At 44.3% G+C, this 16,145-nt stretch overlaps 1 long non-coding RNA gene across 1 annotated transcript in view; it reads left to right on the top strand.

The window, feature by feature from the left end:
• The first annotated feature begins 4,198 nt into the window (after positions 1 to 4,198).
• LOC134935535 (uncharacterized) overlaps positions 4,199 to 16,145 on the top strand; it is a 51,309-nt gene continuing 39,362 nt past the window's right edge. Inside the window, exon 1 of the long non-coding RNA XR_010180230.1 lies at positions 4,199 to 4,368. This is a non-coding gene — a long non-coding RNA (uncharacterized LOC134935535). The remainder of the gene's footprint in view (positions 4,369 to 16,145) is intronic.

The raw sequence follows: 16,145 nt of genomic DNA, 5'->3' as shown, positions 1-16,145 counted from the left end.
GCTGTGTATGGTATTTGAACATATATATATATATATATATATATGACTTGCGATTCTGTGAGGAGACCTGCAAAACATAAGTAGTCCATAGAGGATGCTGGGGTCCACATTAGTACCATGAGAAGTCCTCTGCTAAAGGACGAAACGCGTTGGGATTGGGATTTGCTGCTCACCCGATACTTCTAACATTGGACAGATAAGCCGTTTTTATGTTTTTATCTCGTACGTATGATACCTGCATTTGCTACAGGATTTTAAATTGAATCTCTGGTTACGAAATAGCTGTTTATACGACATTTTCAATCATGGATAGATAAGCTACCTAATTGTTTTTATCTTGTACGTTTGCTACCTGCCTTTGCGTCAGGATTGTTAGAATAAATTGTGTTTTTATTTGTATTCTGACAAACTTCTGTATGGCTATTGGGACCAGCAAGGTTCCTACTTTCAGAGTTTTATGTGCATTTTTAACTCTGTAAAAACAGTACACACTATGTTCTTCTTTTGTTTTTTAACTTACATGTTCTAAAGCGTCATCTGATCGAAGCTGCCTCCAAGGAGCTAAGTTGTTCTTTTTAAAAAAAAAATGCACTTTACACACCTCACAGGGTGAACTGGCTATACAATAATATTTTAACATATAAACACTATCAGGCGCTCTATTGCACTCTATTTTTTATATATATATATATATATATATATATATATATATAATATTTCTAAGGTGCAGCCACAAGTGGTTCTCATCGCTGTGCATAAATGCACACATTATAACAATACAGGGTACACAGAACTTAACTAGAAAGATAAATAGATAGATAGATAGATAGATAGATAGATAGATAGATAGATAGATAGATAGATAGATAGATAGATAGATAGATAGTATTTGATTGATCTGTTTCTCTGAACTCAGAGGAAAGCACTGTTCAAATAAAAATACATTTTCTAGATGTTAAAGGTTCAAAACAGAATATAGAGTCTTACTATGATAGACAATTATATCAAACTTTTTCACAAATGTAATTTGTTGTGTTTATACTTTTAAAAAGCAGTGAAATGGATACACCCGCTTTGTGTGTATGGTACAACAGGCGATGTCTGGATAAGTCCTAGTGGATGTCTCTCACTCTTACACCATGAATTATGTGCAGTCATCCCACAGTTTATGTTCAGCTGCAATCTGTCATGTAAATAATTTATGGAGAGCTCCCATACTTCACCATATCTGTTATCATGTGTTCAGTAGTCTGGGAAGAATTAAAAACAGCCATTTCCTATTTTTGCTCCCTACAGCCTTAAGACATTAGTCAAGGGGATCTAAACACATTCCACATAATTCCCATCCCCTCCAAAGGAATGACACACTCTTGTCAAATTGTTTTATGACGGAAGCATCCTGTTCATTTTTTATCTACAAACACTCTCTTCGAACCATAAGGGGTGTCATGACAATCCTGTATCTGCATATCTGTCATGGTATATGTGTGTATTTATGAACGCAAATATAGAAATCATACTTGTAAATTTTATATCAATCACAAAGTTATTGTCAGCTTAAGGTACAAATACAGGTTGAGTATCCCTTATCCAAAATGCTTGGGACCAGAGGTATTTTGGATATGGGATTTTTCCGTATTTTGGAATAATTGCATACCATAATAAGATATCATGTCGATAGGACCCAAGTCTATGCACAGAATGCATTTATGTTTCATATACACCGTATACACACAGCCTGAAGGTCATTTTAGCCAATGTTTTTAATAACTTTGTACATTAAACAAACTGTGTGAACATTCACACAATTCATGTATGTTTCATATACACCTTATACACACAGCCTGAAGGTCATTTTAGCCAATATTTATTATAACTTTGTGTATTAAACAAAGTGTGTCTACAGTCACACAATTCATTTGTTTCATATACACCTTATATACACAGCCTGAAGGTCATTTAATACAATATTTTTAATAACGTGTGTATTAAACAAAGTTTGTGTACATTGAGCCATCAGAAAACAAAGGTTTCACTATCTCACTCTCACTCCAAAAATTCTGTATTTCAGAATATTCCGTATTTCGGAATATTTGGATATGGGATACTCAACCTGTATAGCGTGTGTGTAAGTGTGTGTTTTTCATGTGAAGTATGATGGTGTTACAGGGCTTAGATTACTTTCTAAAGTATTGTATTTATCTGTTCATTTTTAGTTTTATAAAATTTTCCTTGTTTACAAAATACATTCTATTATATAATCAGTCAGTTCATCAATTGCAGTCTTCTCTGCATACAAATATATGGCATAGCATACACAGAGCCGGTCCTAGGCATAGGCAAACTAGGCAAATGCCTAGAGCATTTGGCATGCGTAGGGGCACAAGCAGCTTCTGCTGATTAAACTGATATGCGGCATGCCTATATTATGTGTGTGACTGCAGCTCTGAATACGAAATGCTACGTCACAGTGTATTCCTGGAAACCACTGTGACGTAGCATTCCGTATGCAGATACAGTCACAGAATATAGGCATGTCACATATCATTTAATCAGCAGAAGCTGATTGTGCATCCTAGCCACATAGCAATGCAAAAAAGGCACTCAGGCACCCAACATTAGCAGAGCTGTCAGCTGACTCACGCCAACCATCTCCTGCTGCATGGCGTATTGAGGCAAGATGTATGAGGACACATCTGTATCCAAGCAGAGGCAGAGGTCACAGTGCTAATGGTTATGTCAGTGCTGTGTGTAGGTGGGTTGGTTGTGCAATAGTGTTCAGTATATGTGTAAGGGACATTATGTGTGTCATGTCTAAATACATGAATAATGTGCGGCATATGTGTAAGGGGGACTATGTGTGTCATTATGTGAAAAAAGGCACTAATAATGTGCGGCATATGTGTAAGGGATATTATGAGTGTCATTATGTGCATTAATTATATGCGGGATATGTGTAAGGGGCATTATGTGTGTAAGGGCATTAATAACGGGTGGCATGATGTGTAAGGCGCATTATGTTTATAAGGACATTTATAATGTGTTTCATATGTGTTAGGGACATTACTGTGTGGTATTATGTGTATAAATGCATTACTAATGTGTGACATAATGTGTATAAGGTGCTCTACTGTGTGGTGTAACATATAGAAAGGGCACTACTGTGTGGTCTAATGTGAATAAAGAGCAATATGGTGTGGTGTAATGTGAATAAGGAGCAATTCAGTGTGATGTAATATGAATAAGGGGCACTGTTGTGATTAGTAATGTACAGATGTGTCCTCAAACATCGTTGCTCATAGCGTACGATTTAGGCTCCTGAGTCGCGAGTTGTAAATAACATTATGGGGTTGGTTATGTCCCACGCCATGTAATACACAGTTTAACTGCTGGGTGGCGAATGCTCCACGTTAAGACTACAGTGCTGAATATAATTCTGTGGCAGTAGACAGTGATCTGTGAGAGGTTGGCCAATCACGTTCATCCCTTTATAAAAAAAAATCCCCTTCTAAAAAATACAATGCCACGATGCCGCCCTGTTCACACTATTCATTTTGTCGTTACACTGTGTACTAAGTTCTGGATTTTATTAGCATATACAGCTTTATTATCTCAGAAAGCATTCCAGGTTTCCTTGCTATCAAATTGACAGAAACATGTAATCCACTGTACCACTAGGGTCCTTTCTCATTAATATGACTTCCAGATGGTCTCCATTATTGTGCTGCAGTTCACATTATGCTGTATACTGTAGTACACAGGCCCTGTATACTGTAGTACACAGGCCCTGACCTGTGTGCACTCCACACACAGGTCACATATACACCAGGGGTGCTTACTCTTACCACAGATGGCTGTGGCCTCCTAGCGACTACTAGTTTGTTTGCTGCTCAGGACTATGGTGCATATTATTATCATGCATGGACTATATTTATCAAGGGGCTTGGACCATGCACTCTCCAATGGTTAGCCAAGTCTCTGCTGGCTGGCCACACCTTCTCTGGAGACTGGCCACACTACTTATCATGGGCCCCTGCATTCCCGCAGTGGGCCCTTCATGCCTCAATCCAACAATTTGTAGATGGGAGACATTTTGAGATAAGTGTTTGAGATAAGAGATGTATGTTGGTAGTTTAGTTAATAGCTTTATGTGTAAGTAAAAGTATTTTATATTGAACTTGATAAAATACAGGTAACTAATGGAGGGACGAACAGAGCGTAGCAGCAGAGTGTGAACGTTTTGCATTGAAGATCAGTCTTGCAGCTGTATGCATAATGGATTGGGGATCAGTATGAGATCCCAGCTTATGGGATACCAGCAATCGACATACCAATGCCAGGATCCCTGAGTTTACAATACCGACACAGGTGAGTGAAGGGTGTTCTTCCCTCTCCCCACCCCCCTAACCCTAACCCTCCCTACTCGCAGCCTAACACTAACCTGCCCCCTTTGTGCCCCCTTTGTGCCTAACCCTAACCACCCCCCTTTGTGCCTAACCATAACCACCCCCCCCAGAGGTGCATAAACCTAACCCCCTATCCTCGCTGCCTAAACCTAACCCTCCCACCCCATGGCCTAACCCTAGCACTCCGAGGGGGTCCCTAACCCCACCTCCCCAAAGCCTAACCCTAACCCACTGGGACGCAGCCTAACCCTAACCCTCCGGGATGCAGCCTAAACCTAACCCCCAAGATGCAGCCTAACTCTAACTCCCCAGGATGCAGCCTAAACCTAACCTCCCCCCGTGGCTTACCTCTGCATTGCTGCGGTGTGTCCTCATTTGGGATCCCGGTTGTCAGGATTCCGGCGCCGGGATGTTGCTTCCTTTCTGAATGCCGGTGTCGGCATTCAGACAAGTGTTGTGATCCTGGTGTCGGTATTCTGACTGCCAGGTTCCCGAGAGCCGGGATCCTGACTGCTTCCCATGGATTGTAGTGGTAAAGGCTGTTTTGAGAAAGACTAGTAAGGAAACTATTGCAATAATCTTCACTGGGGTAGCTGGGTCCTTCTAGCATATGATTAAATAATGGATTTAAAATGTGGTAGTAACATATCCTGAAATTCTTTATTGTATAGCACAGTGAGTCCATTTCTCTTACCAAATTGTAACTTGCTGATAGCGTCTGATACTTCTTACTTTGTAATATTCCTTTAATATTGGTTAATGTACCTAAATTGGACAGTTGACATCTACTGTGTAAGTAAGCTCAGCAATGTGGTAATGATGAATGCTTCCTGCTGAAGTACTGTATATGTCTTGTTTAAAGAGGTAAAAAGACAGCACAAAATATAAAATAAGCTTAACAAAAAAAGTGAACTAAGCATTTCGGCTATAATGTTTTTTTTTAGGAACTTAAGAGATATTAGTGAAATGTGTGAGAAAACAATGCGTTAGTTTGTTTTTGAAGGACTCTAGAGTGGAGGCCTCTCGAACTTTGCTGGGCAGCTCAATGCCGTCAGTAGAGATTATGGTGCCCTGTGCCAGAAAGCACATTTTTATTTTTTTACATATTTTAAATAGGGAGAGCGTGGCCACAAAATAGTAACCCCAGTTCAAACTATGTCACACAGTAGTGTCCCTTTCACATTACACCATGCAGCAATGGCTTTTAAACATTACGCCCACACAGCAATGCCCCTTACACATTACTCCCACACAGCATTGCCCCTTACACATTACTCCCACACAGCAATGCCCCTTACACATTACTCCCACACAGCATTGCCCCTTACACATTACTCCCACACAGCAATGCCCCTTACACATTACTCCCACACAGCAAAGCCCCTTACACATTAATCCCACACAGCAATGCCCCTTACACATTACGCCCACACAGCAATGCCCCGTACACATTACGCCCACACAGCAATGCCCCGTACACATTACGCCCACACAGCAATGCACCTTACACATTGCTCCTACACAGCAATGCCCCTTACACATTACTCCCTCACAGCAATGCCCCTTACACATTATACCCACACAGCAATGCCCCTTACACATTACTCCCACACAACAATGCTCCTTACACATTACGCCCACACAGCACATATAGTACTATAGCATCAGTGTTCCTATATTTAGCTTCTTGCCTGCCTCTCCAGTCATGCTGCCCACCCAAACGCCGTGGCTCCTTGGTGCAGGGCACTGGGGAAATGGGCTGGGAGAGACATTATAACATCCCATCCAGTCCCAAGAGACACTGCGGGAGCCAGGACGGGGTGGAGGAAATGCGCGGGCAGAGAAGGAGCCAGGACCAACGCTACATACAGTACAGTAGGCAGCACTGCAGTTGATGGCACATAGTATATAGGTGATCGCAGGTGGATGTGTCCGGTTCTCCGCCCACAGGGCATCTGTGCTGTGTGCCGAGCAGCACCCATACCACCCTAGTTACAGCCCTGGGGTAGCAAGTTCCATAGAGTTAGCGCTGTAAAGCTAAAAGCTTGACCCCCAGATGAATTCAGGAACATCCTAGATACTAATAGTTTTTCATTTTCAGATTGCAGTAATTGAGTGGGGCAGTATGTACCTTGAGCCCCGGTCATGTAAAGCTTTGAAAGTCAGTAAACCCCTGGCAAGTGCCATCTTAACCAACTTCTAGTTACGGACCTGCTACGGAGGTATGTTGCACATTCATGTTCCACTGTGCCGCTCTAACACAGTGACAAGATTGCGATGCAATCTTGGTAAAGGCAGCTACTTCCTTAAAGGAGCATCATGGAGGTATCGCAGTAGTGCACCCCATATTTCAGCAGTGTTTATCTGTAGTGTCTCTGTATATGTATTTTATGTCCCATATGAATTTATAATATTAATTATAAGTGCAACCAGGAGAGACACCAGTGTGTGACACATAACTATTTGCAAATTTCAGTAATCTAAGACGATGAGACCCTTTTGTGTTGCATAGACTATGGGCCTAATTCAAGGTTGATTGCAGGTGGGGTAGATATAACTTGTACAGAGAGATTTACATTTTGGGTGGGATATATTGTTGGTGTTTCTGTGCAGAGTAAATACTGGCTGCTTTATTTTTACACTGCAATTTAGATTTCAGTTTGAACACCTCCTCCCCACAATGTAACTTTCTCTGCACATTATATCTGCCCCACCTGCACTGCACATGGTTTTGCCTATTAGAGGAAATCAATATTGAATTGGGCCCTATATCTCCTATACTATTCCTCTCATCTCAGTGAATTATTTTGTCATACTTCCCAACTGTCCCAATTTCAGCAGGACAATCCCACTTTTCGGGCATTGGGGGTAATTCAGAGTTGATCGCAGCAGCAAATTTGTTAGCAGTTGGGAAAACCATGAGCACTGCAGGAGCTGCAGATATAACATGTGCAGAGAGAGTTAGATTTGGGTGTGGTGTGTTCAAACTGAAATCTAAATTGCAGTGTAAAAATAAAGCAGCCAGTATTTACCCTGCACAGAAATAAAATAACCCACCCAAATCTAACTCTCTCTGCACATGTTATATCTGCCTCTCCTGCAGTGCACATGGTTTTGCCCAACTGCTAACAAATTTGCTGCTGCGATCAACTCTGAAATACCCCCATTGCCCCACACCCAGGCCACAGTGTCCCGTGGGCTGGGGAGAAGTTGGGGGGACACTCTGTCACCACTGCTCATAGCAGAGCTGTGATGAGTGCATGCCGGACACATATGCATGTCATCCATTCAGTGCCGAGAGGCTGTGAGGGCTGTCCAGTAGCTGCCGGCTCGGCCACAGCATGATAAGAAATGGGGGCGTGGTGCATGACCATGACCCAAAACATCACACAATTGGTGTCTCGGCCTTGTGGGCATAAGGTCACACCCCCTCTTGTGCGCTACATACCAAAGGCGTACGTGAGAAGTCCCAAGATTGCACATCGCAATGTTGGCAAGTATGGTTTGGTAAATGTTTTATGCGGGTGTGGATCATTGGGTCGACCACACTTAGGTCGACAGTGTCTAGGTCGACCAATATTGGTCGAAAGTAATTAGGTCGACAGGGTTTCTAGGTCGACCGGGTCTCTAGGTCGACATGAACCAGGTCGACATGACAAAAGGACAACCAATAGTGATCGACCTAGACACTGTCGACCTAAGTGTGGTCGACCTAGAGACCGGATACCGTTTTATACATAACCTCTGACAGGGAAGTCGTCTGCACAGGCAGCACCAAGAAAGTCATTTCTGGTAGGACTCTGATGCTGTGCTTTTCCACTCACACCCCACTTTCCCTGGAATTGGAACACATTCCCTTTCAATCAGCTCTATCTATCTAATCTGAAAGGTTTACTAAACAGGGCTAGATGCATCATCGCTTGGAGAGTGATAAAATGGAAAGTGATAACCAGCTCCTGTCATTTTTCAAACAGGGCCTGTGGTATGGAAGTTAGGAGCTGATTGGCTGGTGCCTTTTTCTCTTTCCATTTTATCACTCTCCAAGTGATGATGCATCTAGCCAAATATCTTTGGACAACACATATAAATAGGGGTGGTCTTCAGTATGCCGACTGACGGGATCCCGGCGCACAGTATACCGGCGCCAGGATCCCGACAGCCGGCATACTGACACTTATTCTACCTCGTGGGGGTCCACGACCCCCCTGGAGGGAGAATAAAATAGCATGGCGCGCGCAGCGAGCCCGCAAGGGGCTCATGTACGCTCGCCACACTGTCGGTAAGCCGGCGGTCGGGCTCCCGGCGCCGGTATGCTGGTCGCCGGGAGCCCGACCGCCGGCATACCGTAGTGAACCCATAAATAGGGGAACTTCCTTGCAACCTCAAGAGTGAGCCTTAAATTGCACTGGACTACAGGGACATGACCTGCGCATCTATAGCATGGCCTACTAAACACAGATGCAGAATGGAAGGAGGGGAGGTTATTCAAATAAGGATCTGTAAAGAAATTTCCATGGTTGAGAAGATGATCTTATGGGATGTTTGATGCAACATTATGTATATTATTAATTTTAAAATGGTGGCATTATTTCATATCCAAATCACCAAGTTGCCCTTTATTTGGTTCAGATATTCACATCTGCCTGTAAAAATCTAAAAATATTTGCTTCCAATATCAATCATCTATTTTCTGTATTTTAGTATTATGAAGTCTTTATAGCCAACCTGTATACTGTAGTAAGAAGAAGCAAATATATAATTGCAATATAATTGCAGATTATTTAAAGGTAGCTGCAAATTTACTGTATATGGTAACAATTATTGTATCCAAGGTTTTTTAAGGCTTTTTAGCGTCTTTATAATTTTTTATACACTTACTTAAGTACCTTTAGTAGCTGCACCCGATTTCGGTATTTAATTCGAGGTACGAGTTTGATACTGTAGTAAGAAGTCAGTGGTTCATCTATAATATAATAAATACACAGGCCCATGGGTTCTGCACCCAGCACAAGTTACGATTGTCTGAAGAAATCAACAGAAGTATGGCGAAGGTGCAAAATACAGCAATAACCCTTACACTGTGTGAGAGTCATTGGCTGTGTTCTGCTCATGTGCCATTGCCATTTTTTAGGGAGGGTAGGACGTCCACACAGAAACTTGCACACGGCCCCCTCATTTACGTATTAATTAGAGATGAGCGCCTGAAATTTTTCGGGTTTTGTGTTTTGGTTTTGGGTTCGGTTCCGCGGCCGTGTTTTGGGTTCGAACGCGTTTTGGCAAAACCTCACCGAATTATTTTTGTCGGATTCGGGTGTGTTTTGGATTCGGGTGTTTTTTTCCAAAAACACTAAAAAACAGCTTAAATCATAGAATTTGGGGGTCATTTTGATCCCAAAGTATTATTAACCTCAAAAACCATAATTTACACTCATTTTCAGTCTATTCTGAATACCTCACACCTCACAATATTATTTTTAGTCCTAAAATTTGCACCGAGGTCGCTGTGTGAGTAAGATAAGCGACCCTAGTGGCCGACACAAACACCGGGCCCATCTAGGAGTGGCACTGCAGTGTCACGCAGGATGTCCCTTCCAAAAAACCCTCCCCAAACAGCACATGACGCAAAGAAAAAAAGAGGCGCAATGAGGTAGCTGTGTGAGTAAGATTAGCGACCCTAGTGGCCGACACAAACACCGGGCCCATCTAGGAGTGGCACTGCAGTGTCACGCAGGATGGCCCTTCCAAAAAACCCTCCCCAAACAGCACATGACGCAAAGAAAAAAAGAGGCGCAATGAGGTAGCTGACTGTGTGAGTAAGATTAGCGACCCTAGTGGCCGACACAAACACCGGGCCCATCTAGGAGTGGCACTGCAGTGTCACGCAGGATGGCCCTTCCAAAAAACCCTCCCCAAACAGCACATGACGCAAAGAAAAAAAGAGGCGCAATGAGGTAGCTGACTGTGTGAGTAAGATTAGCGACCCTAGTGGCCGACACAAACACCGGGCCCATCTAGGAGTGGCACTGCAGTGTCACGCAGGATGTCCCTTCCAAAAAACCCTCCCCAAACAGCACATGACGCAAAGAAAAAAAGAGGCGCAATGAGGTAGCTGTGTGAGTAAGATTAGCGACCCTAGTGGCCGACACAAACACCGGGCCCATCTAGGAGTGGCACTGCAGTGTCACGCAGGATGTCCCTTCCAAAAAACCCTCCCCAAACAGCACATGACGCAAAGAAAAAAAGAGGCGCAATGAGGTAGCTGACTGTGTGAGTAAGATTAGCGACCCTAGTGGCCGACACAAACACCGGGCCCATTTAGGAGTGGCACTGCAGTGTCACGCAGGATGTCCCTTCCAAAAAACCCTCCCCAATCAGCACATGATGCAAAGAAAAAGAAAAGAAAAAAGAGGTGCAAGATGGAATTATCCTTGGGCCCTCCCACCCACCCTTATGTTGTATAAACAAAACAGGACATGCACACTTTAACCAACCCATCATTTCAGTGACAGGGTCTGCCACACGACTGTGACTGATATGACGGGTTGGTTTGGACCCCCCCCAAAAAAGAAGCAATTAATCTCTCCTTGCACAAACTGGCTCTACAGAGGCAAGATGTCCACCTCATCTTCACCCTCCGATATATCACCGTGTACATCCCCCTCCTCACAGATTATCAATTCGTCCCCACTGGAATCCACCATCTCAGCTCCCTGTGTACTTTGTGGAGGCAATTGCTGCTGGTCAATGTCTCCGCGGAGGAATTGATTATAATTCATTTTAATGAACATCATCTTCTCCACATTTTCTGGATGTAACCTCGTACGCCGATTGCTGACAAGGTGAGCGGCGGCACTAAACACTCTTTCGGAGTACACACTTGTGGGAGGGCAACTTAGGTAGAATAAAGCCAGTTTGTGCAAGGGCCTCCAAATTGCCTCTTTTTCCTGCCAGTATAAGTACGGACTGTGTGACGTGCCTACTTGGATGCGGTCACTCATATAATCCTCCACCATTCTATCAATGTTGAGAGAATCATATGCAGTGACAGTAGACGACATGTCCGTAATCGTTGTCAGGTCCTTCAGTCCGGACCAGATGTCAGCATCAGCAGTCGCTCCAGACTGCCCTGCATCACCGCCAGCGGGTGGGCTCGGAATTCTGAGCCTTTTCCTCGCACCCCCAGTTGCGGGAGAATGTGAAGGAGGAGATGTTGACAGGTCGCGTTCCGCTTGACTTGACAATTTTGTCACCAGCAGGTCTTTCAACCCCAGCAGACCTGTGTCTGCCGGAAAGAGAGATCCAAGGTAGGCTTTAAATCTAGGATCGAGCACGGTGGCCAAAATGTAGTGCTCTGATTTCAACAGATTGACCACCCGTGAATCCTTGTTAAGCGAATTAAGGGCTGCATCCACAAGTCCCACATGCCTAGCGGAATCGCTCCCTTTTAGCTCCTTCTTCAATGCCTCCAGCTTCTTCTGCAAAAGCCTGATGAGGGGAATGACCTGACTCAGGCTGGCAGTGTCTGAACTGACTTCACGTGTGGCAAGTTCAAAGGGCATCAGAACCTTGCACAACGTTGAAATCATTCTCCACTGCACTTGAGACAGGTGCATTCCATCTCCTATATCGTGCTCAATTGTATAGGCTTGAATGGCCTTTTGCTGCTCCTCCAACCTCTGAAGCATATAGAGGGTTGAATTCCACCTCGTTACCACTTCTTGCTTCAGATGATGGCAGGGCAGGTTCAGTAGTTTTTGGTGGTGCTCCAGTCTTCTGTACGTGGTGCCTGTACGCCGAAAGTGTCCCGCAATTTTTCTGGCCACCGACAGCATCTCTTGCACGCCCCTGTCGTTTTTTAAAAAATTCTGCACCACCAAATTCAAGGTATGTGCAAAACATGGGACGTGCTGGAATTTGCCCATATTTAATGCACACACAATATTGCTGGCGTTGTCCGATGCCACAAATCCACAGGAGAGTCCAATTGGGGTAAGCCATTCCGCGATGATCTTCCTCAGTTGCCGTAAGAGGTTTTCAGCTGTGTGCGTATTCTGGAAAGCGGTGATACAAAGCGTAGCCTGCCTAGGAAAGAGTTGGCGTTTGCGAGATGCTGCTACTGGTGCCGCCGCTGCTGTTCTTGCGGCGGGAGTCCATACATCTACCCAGTGGGCTGTCACAGTCATATAGTCCTGACCCTGCCCTGCTCCACTTGTCCACATGTCCGTGGTTAAGTGGACATTGGGTACAACTGCATTTTTTAGGAGACTGGTGAGTCTTTTTCTGACGTCCGTGTACATTCTCGGTATCGCCTGCCTAGAGAAGTGGAACCTAGATGGTATTTGGTAACGGGGGCACACTGCCTCAATAAATTGTCTAGTTCCCTGTGAACTAACGGCGGATACCGGACGCACGTCTAACACCAACATAGTTGTCAAGGACTCAGTTATCCGCTTTGCAGTAGGATGACTGCTGTGATATTTCATCTTCCTCGCAAAGGACTGTTGAACAGTCAATTGCTTACTGGAAGTAGTACAAGTGGGCTTACGACTTCCCCTCTGGGATGACCATCGACTCCCAGCGGCAACAACAGCAGCACCAGCAGCAGTAGGCGTTACACGCAAGGATGCATCGGAGGAGGACTCGTCAGACTTGCCAGTGACATGGCCTGCAGGACTATTGGCATTCCTGGGGAAGGAGGAAATTGACACTGAGGGAGTTGGTGGGGTGGTTTGCGTGAGCTTGGTTACAAGAGGAAGGGATTTACTGGTCAGTGGACTGCTTCCGCTGTCACCCAAAGTTTTTGAACTTGTCACTGACTTATTATGAATGCGCTGCAGGTGACGTATAAGGGAGGATGTTCCGAGGTGGTTAACGTCCTTACCCCTACTTATTACAGCTTGACAAAGGGAACACACGGCTTGACACCTGTTGTCCGCATTTCTGGTGAAATACCTCCACACCGAAGAGCTGATTTTTTTGGTATTTTCACCTGGCATGTCAACGGCCATATTCCTCCCACGGACAACAGGTGTCTCCCCGGGTGCCTGACTTAAACAAACCACCTCACCATCAGAATCCTCCTGGTCAATTTCCTCCCCAGCGCCAGCAACACCCATATCCTCCTCATCCTGGTGTACTTCAACACTGACATCTTCAATCTGACTATCAGGAACTGGACTGCGGGTGCTCCTTCCAGCACTTGCAGGGGGCGTGCAAATGGTGGAAGGCGCATGCTCTTCACGTCCAGTGTTGGGAAGGTCAGGCATCGCAACCGACACAATTGGACTCTCCTTGTGGATTTGGGATTTCAAAGAACGCACAGTTCTTTGCGGTGCTTTTGCCAGCTTGAGTCTTTTCAGTTTTCTAGCGAGAGGCTGAGTGCTTCCATCCTCATGTGAAGCTGAACCACTAGCCATGAACATAGGCCAGGGCCTCAGCCGTTCCTTGCCACTCCGTGTGGTAAATGGCATATTGGCAAGTTTACGCTTCTCCTCCGACAATTTTATTTTAGGTTTTGGAGTCCTTTTTTTACTGATATTTGGTGTTTTGGTTTTGACATGCTCTGTACTATGCCATTGGGCATCGGCCTTGGCAGACGACGTTGCTGGCATTTCATCGTCTCGGCCATGACTAGTGGCAGCAGCTTCAGCACGAGGTGGAAGTGGATCTTGATCTTTCCCTAATTTTGGAACCTCAACATTTTTGTTCTCCATATTTTAATAGGCACAACTAAAAGGCACCTCAGGTAAACAATGCAGATGGATGGATTGGATACTAGTATACAATTATGGACGGGCTGCCGAGTGCCGACACAGAGGTAGCCACAGCCGTGAACTACCGCACTGTACTGTGTCTGCTGCTAATATATAGACTGGTTGATAAAGAGATAGTATACTCGTAACTAGTATGTATGTATAAAGAAAGAAAAAAAAACCACGGTTAGGTCACTGGTATATACAATTATGGACGGGCTGCCGAGTGCCGACACAGAGGTAGCCACAGCCGTGAACTACCGCACTGTACTGTGTCTGCTGCTAATATATAGACTGGTTGATAAAGAGATAGTATACTCGTAACTAGTATGTATGTATAAAGAAAGAAAAAAAAAACCACGGTTAGGTCACTGGTATATACAATTATGGACGGGCTGCCGAGTGCCGACACAGAGGTAGCCACAGCCGTGAACTACCGCACTGTACTGTGTCTGCTGCTAATATATAGACTGGTTGATAAAGAGATAGTATACTCGTAACTAGTATGTATGTATAAAGAAAGAAAAAAAAACCACGGTTAGGTGGTATATACAATTATGGACGGGCTGCGGAGTGCCGACACAGAGGTAGCCACAGCCGTGAACTACCGCACTGTACTGTGTCTGCTGCTAATATATAGACTGGTTGATAAAGAGATAGTATACTCGTAACTAGTATGTATGTATAAAGAAAGAAAAAAAAACCACGGTTAGGTGGTATATACAATTATGGACGGGCTGCCGAGTGCCGACACAGAGGTAGCCACAGCCGTGAACTACCGCACTGTACTGTGTCTGCTGCTAATATATAGACTGGTTGATAAAGAGATAGTATACTCGTAACTAGTATGTATGTATAAAGAAAGAAAAAAAAACCACGGTTAGGTCACTGGTATATACAATTATGGACGGGCTGCCGAGTGCCGACACAGAGGTAGCCACAGCCGTGAACTACCGCACTGTACACTGGTTGATAAAGAGATAGTAGTATACTCGTAACAACTAGTATGACGACGGTATAAAGAATGAAAAAAAAACCACGGTTAGGTGGTATATAATACAATTATGGTTGGACGGACTGCCTGCCGAGTGCCGACACAGAGGTAGCCACAGCCGTGAACTACCGCACTGTACACTGGTTGATAAAGAGATAGTAGTATACTCGTAACAACTAGTATGACGACGGTATAAAGAATGAAAAAAAAACCACGGTTAGGTGGTATATAATACAATTATGGTTGGACGGACTGCCTGCCGAGTGCCGACACAGAGGTAGCCACAGCCGTGAACTACCGCACTGTACACTGGTTGATAAAGAGATAGTAGTATACTCGTAACAACTAGTATGACGACGGTATAAAGAACGAAAAAAAAACCACGGTTAGGTGGTATATATTATAATACAATTATGGATGGACGGACTGCCTGCCGAGTTCCGACACAGAGGTAGCCACAGCCGTGAACTACCGCACTGTACACTGGTTGATAAAGAGATAGTAGTATACTCGTAACAACTAGTATGACGACGGTATAAAGAACGAAAAAAAAACCACGGTTAGGTGGTATATATTATAATACAATTATGGATGGACGGACTGCCTGCCGAGTTCCGACACAGAGGTAGCCACAGCCGTGAACTACCGCACTGTACACTGGTTGATAAAGAGATAGTAGTATACTCGTAACAACTAGTATGACTATGACGACGGTATAAAGAAAGAAAAAAAAAACCACGGTTAGGTGGTATATAATACAATTATGGATGGACGGACTGCCTGCCGAGTGCCGACACAGAGGTAGCCACAGCCGTGAACTACCGCACTGTACTGTGTCTGCTGCTAATATAGACTGGTTGATAAAGAGATAGTATACAATACTACTAATATACTGGTGGTCAGGCACTGGTCACCACTAGTCACACTGGCAGTGGCACTCCTGCAGCAAAAGTGTGCACTGTTTAATTTTAATATAATATTATTTATCATGTA

This window comes from Pseudophryne corroboree, chromosome 6 (assembly GCF_028390025.1).
Source record: "Pseudophryne corroboree isolate aPseCor3 chromosome 6, aPseCor3.hap2, whole genome shotgun sequence".
NCBI lineage: Eukaryota > Metazoa > Chordata > Amphibia > Anura > Myobatrachidae > Pseudophryne > Pseudophryne corroboree.
Note: the sequence above shows the minus strand (reverse complement) of the source record. Positions and strands in the feature narration are given on the sequence as shown.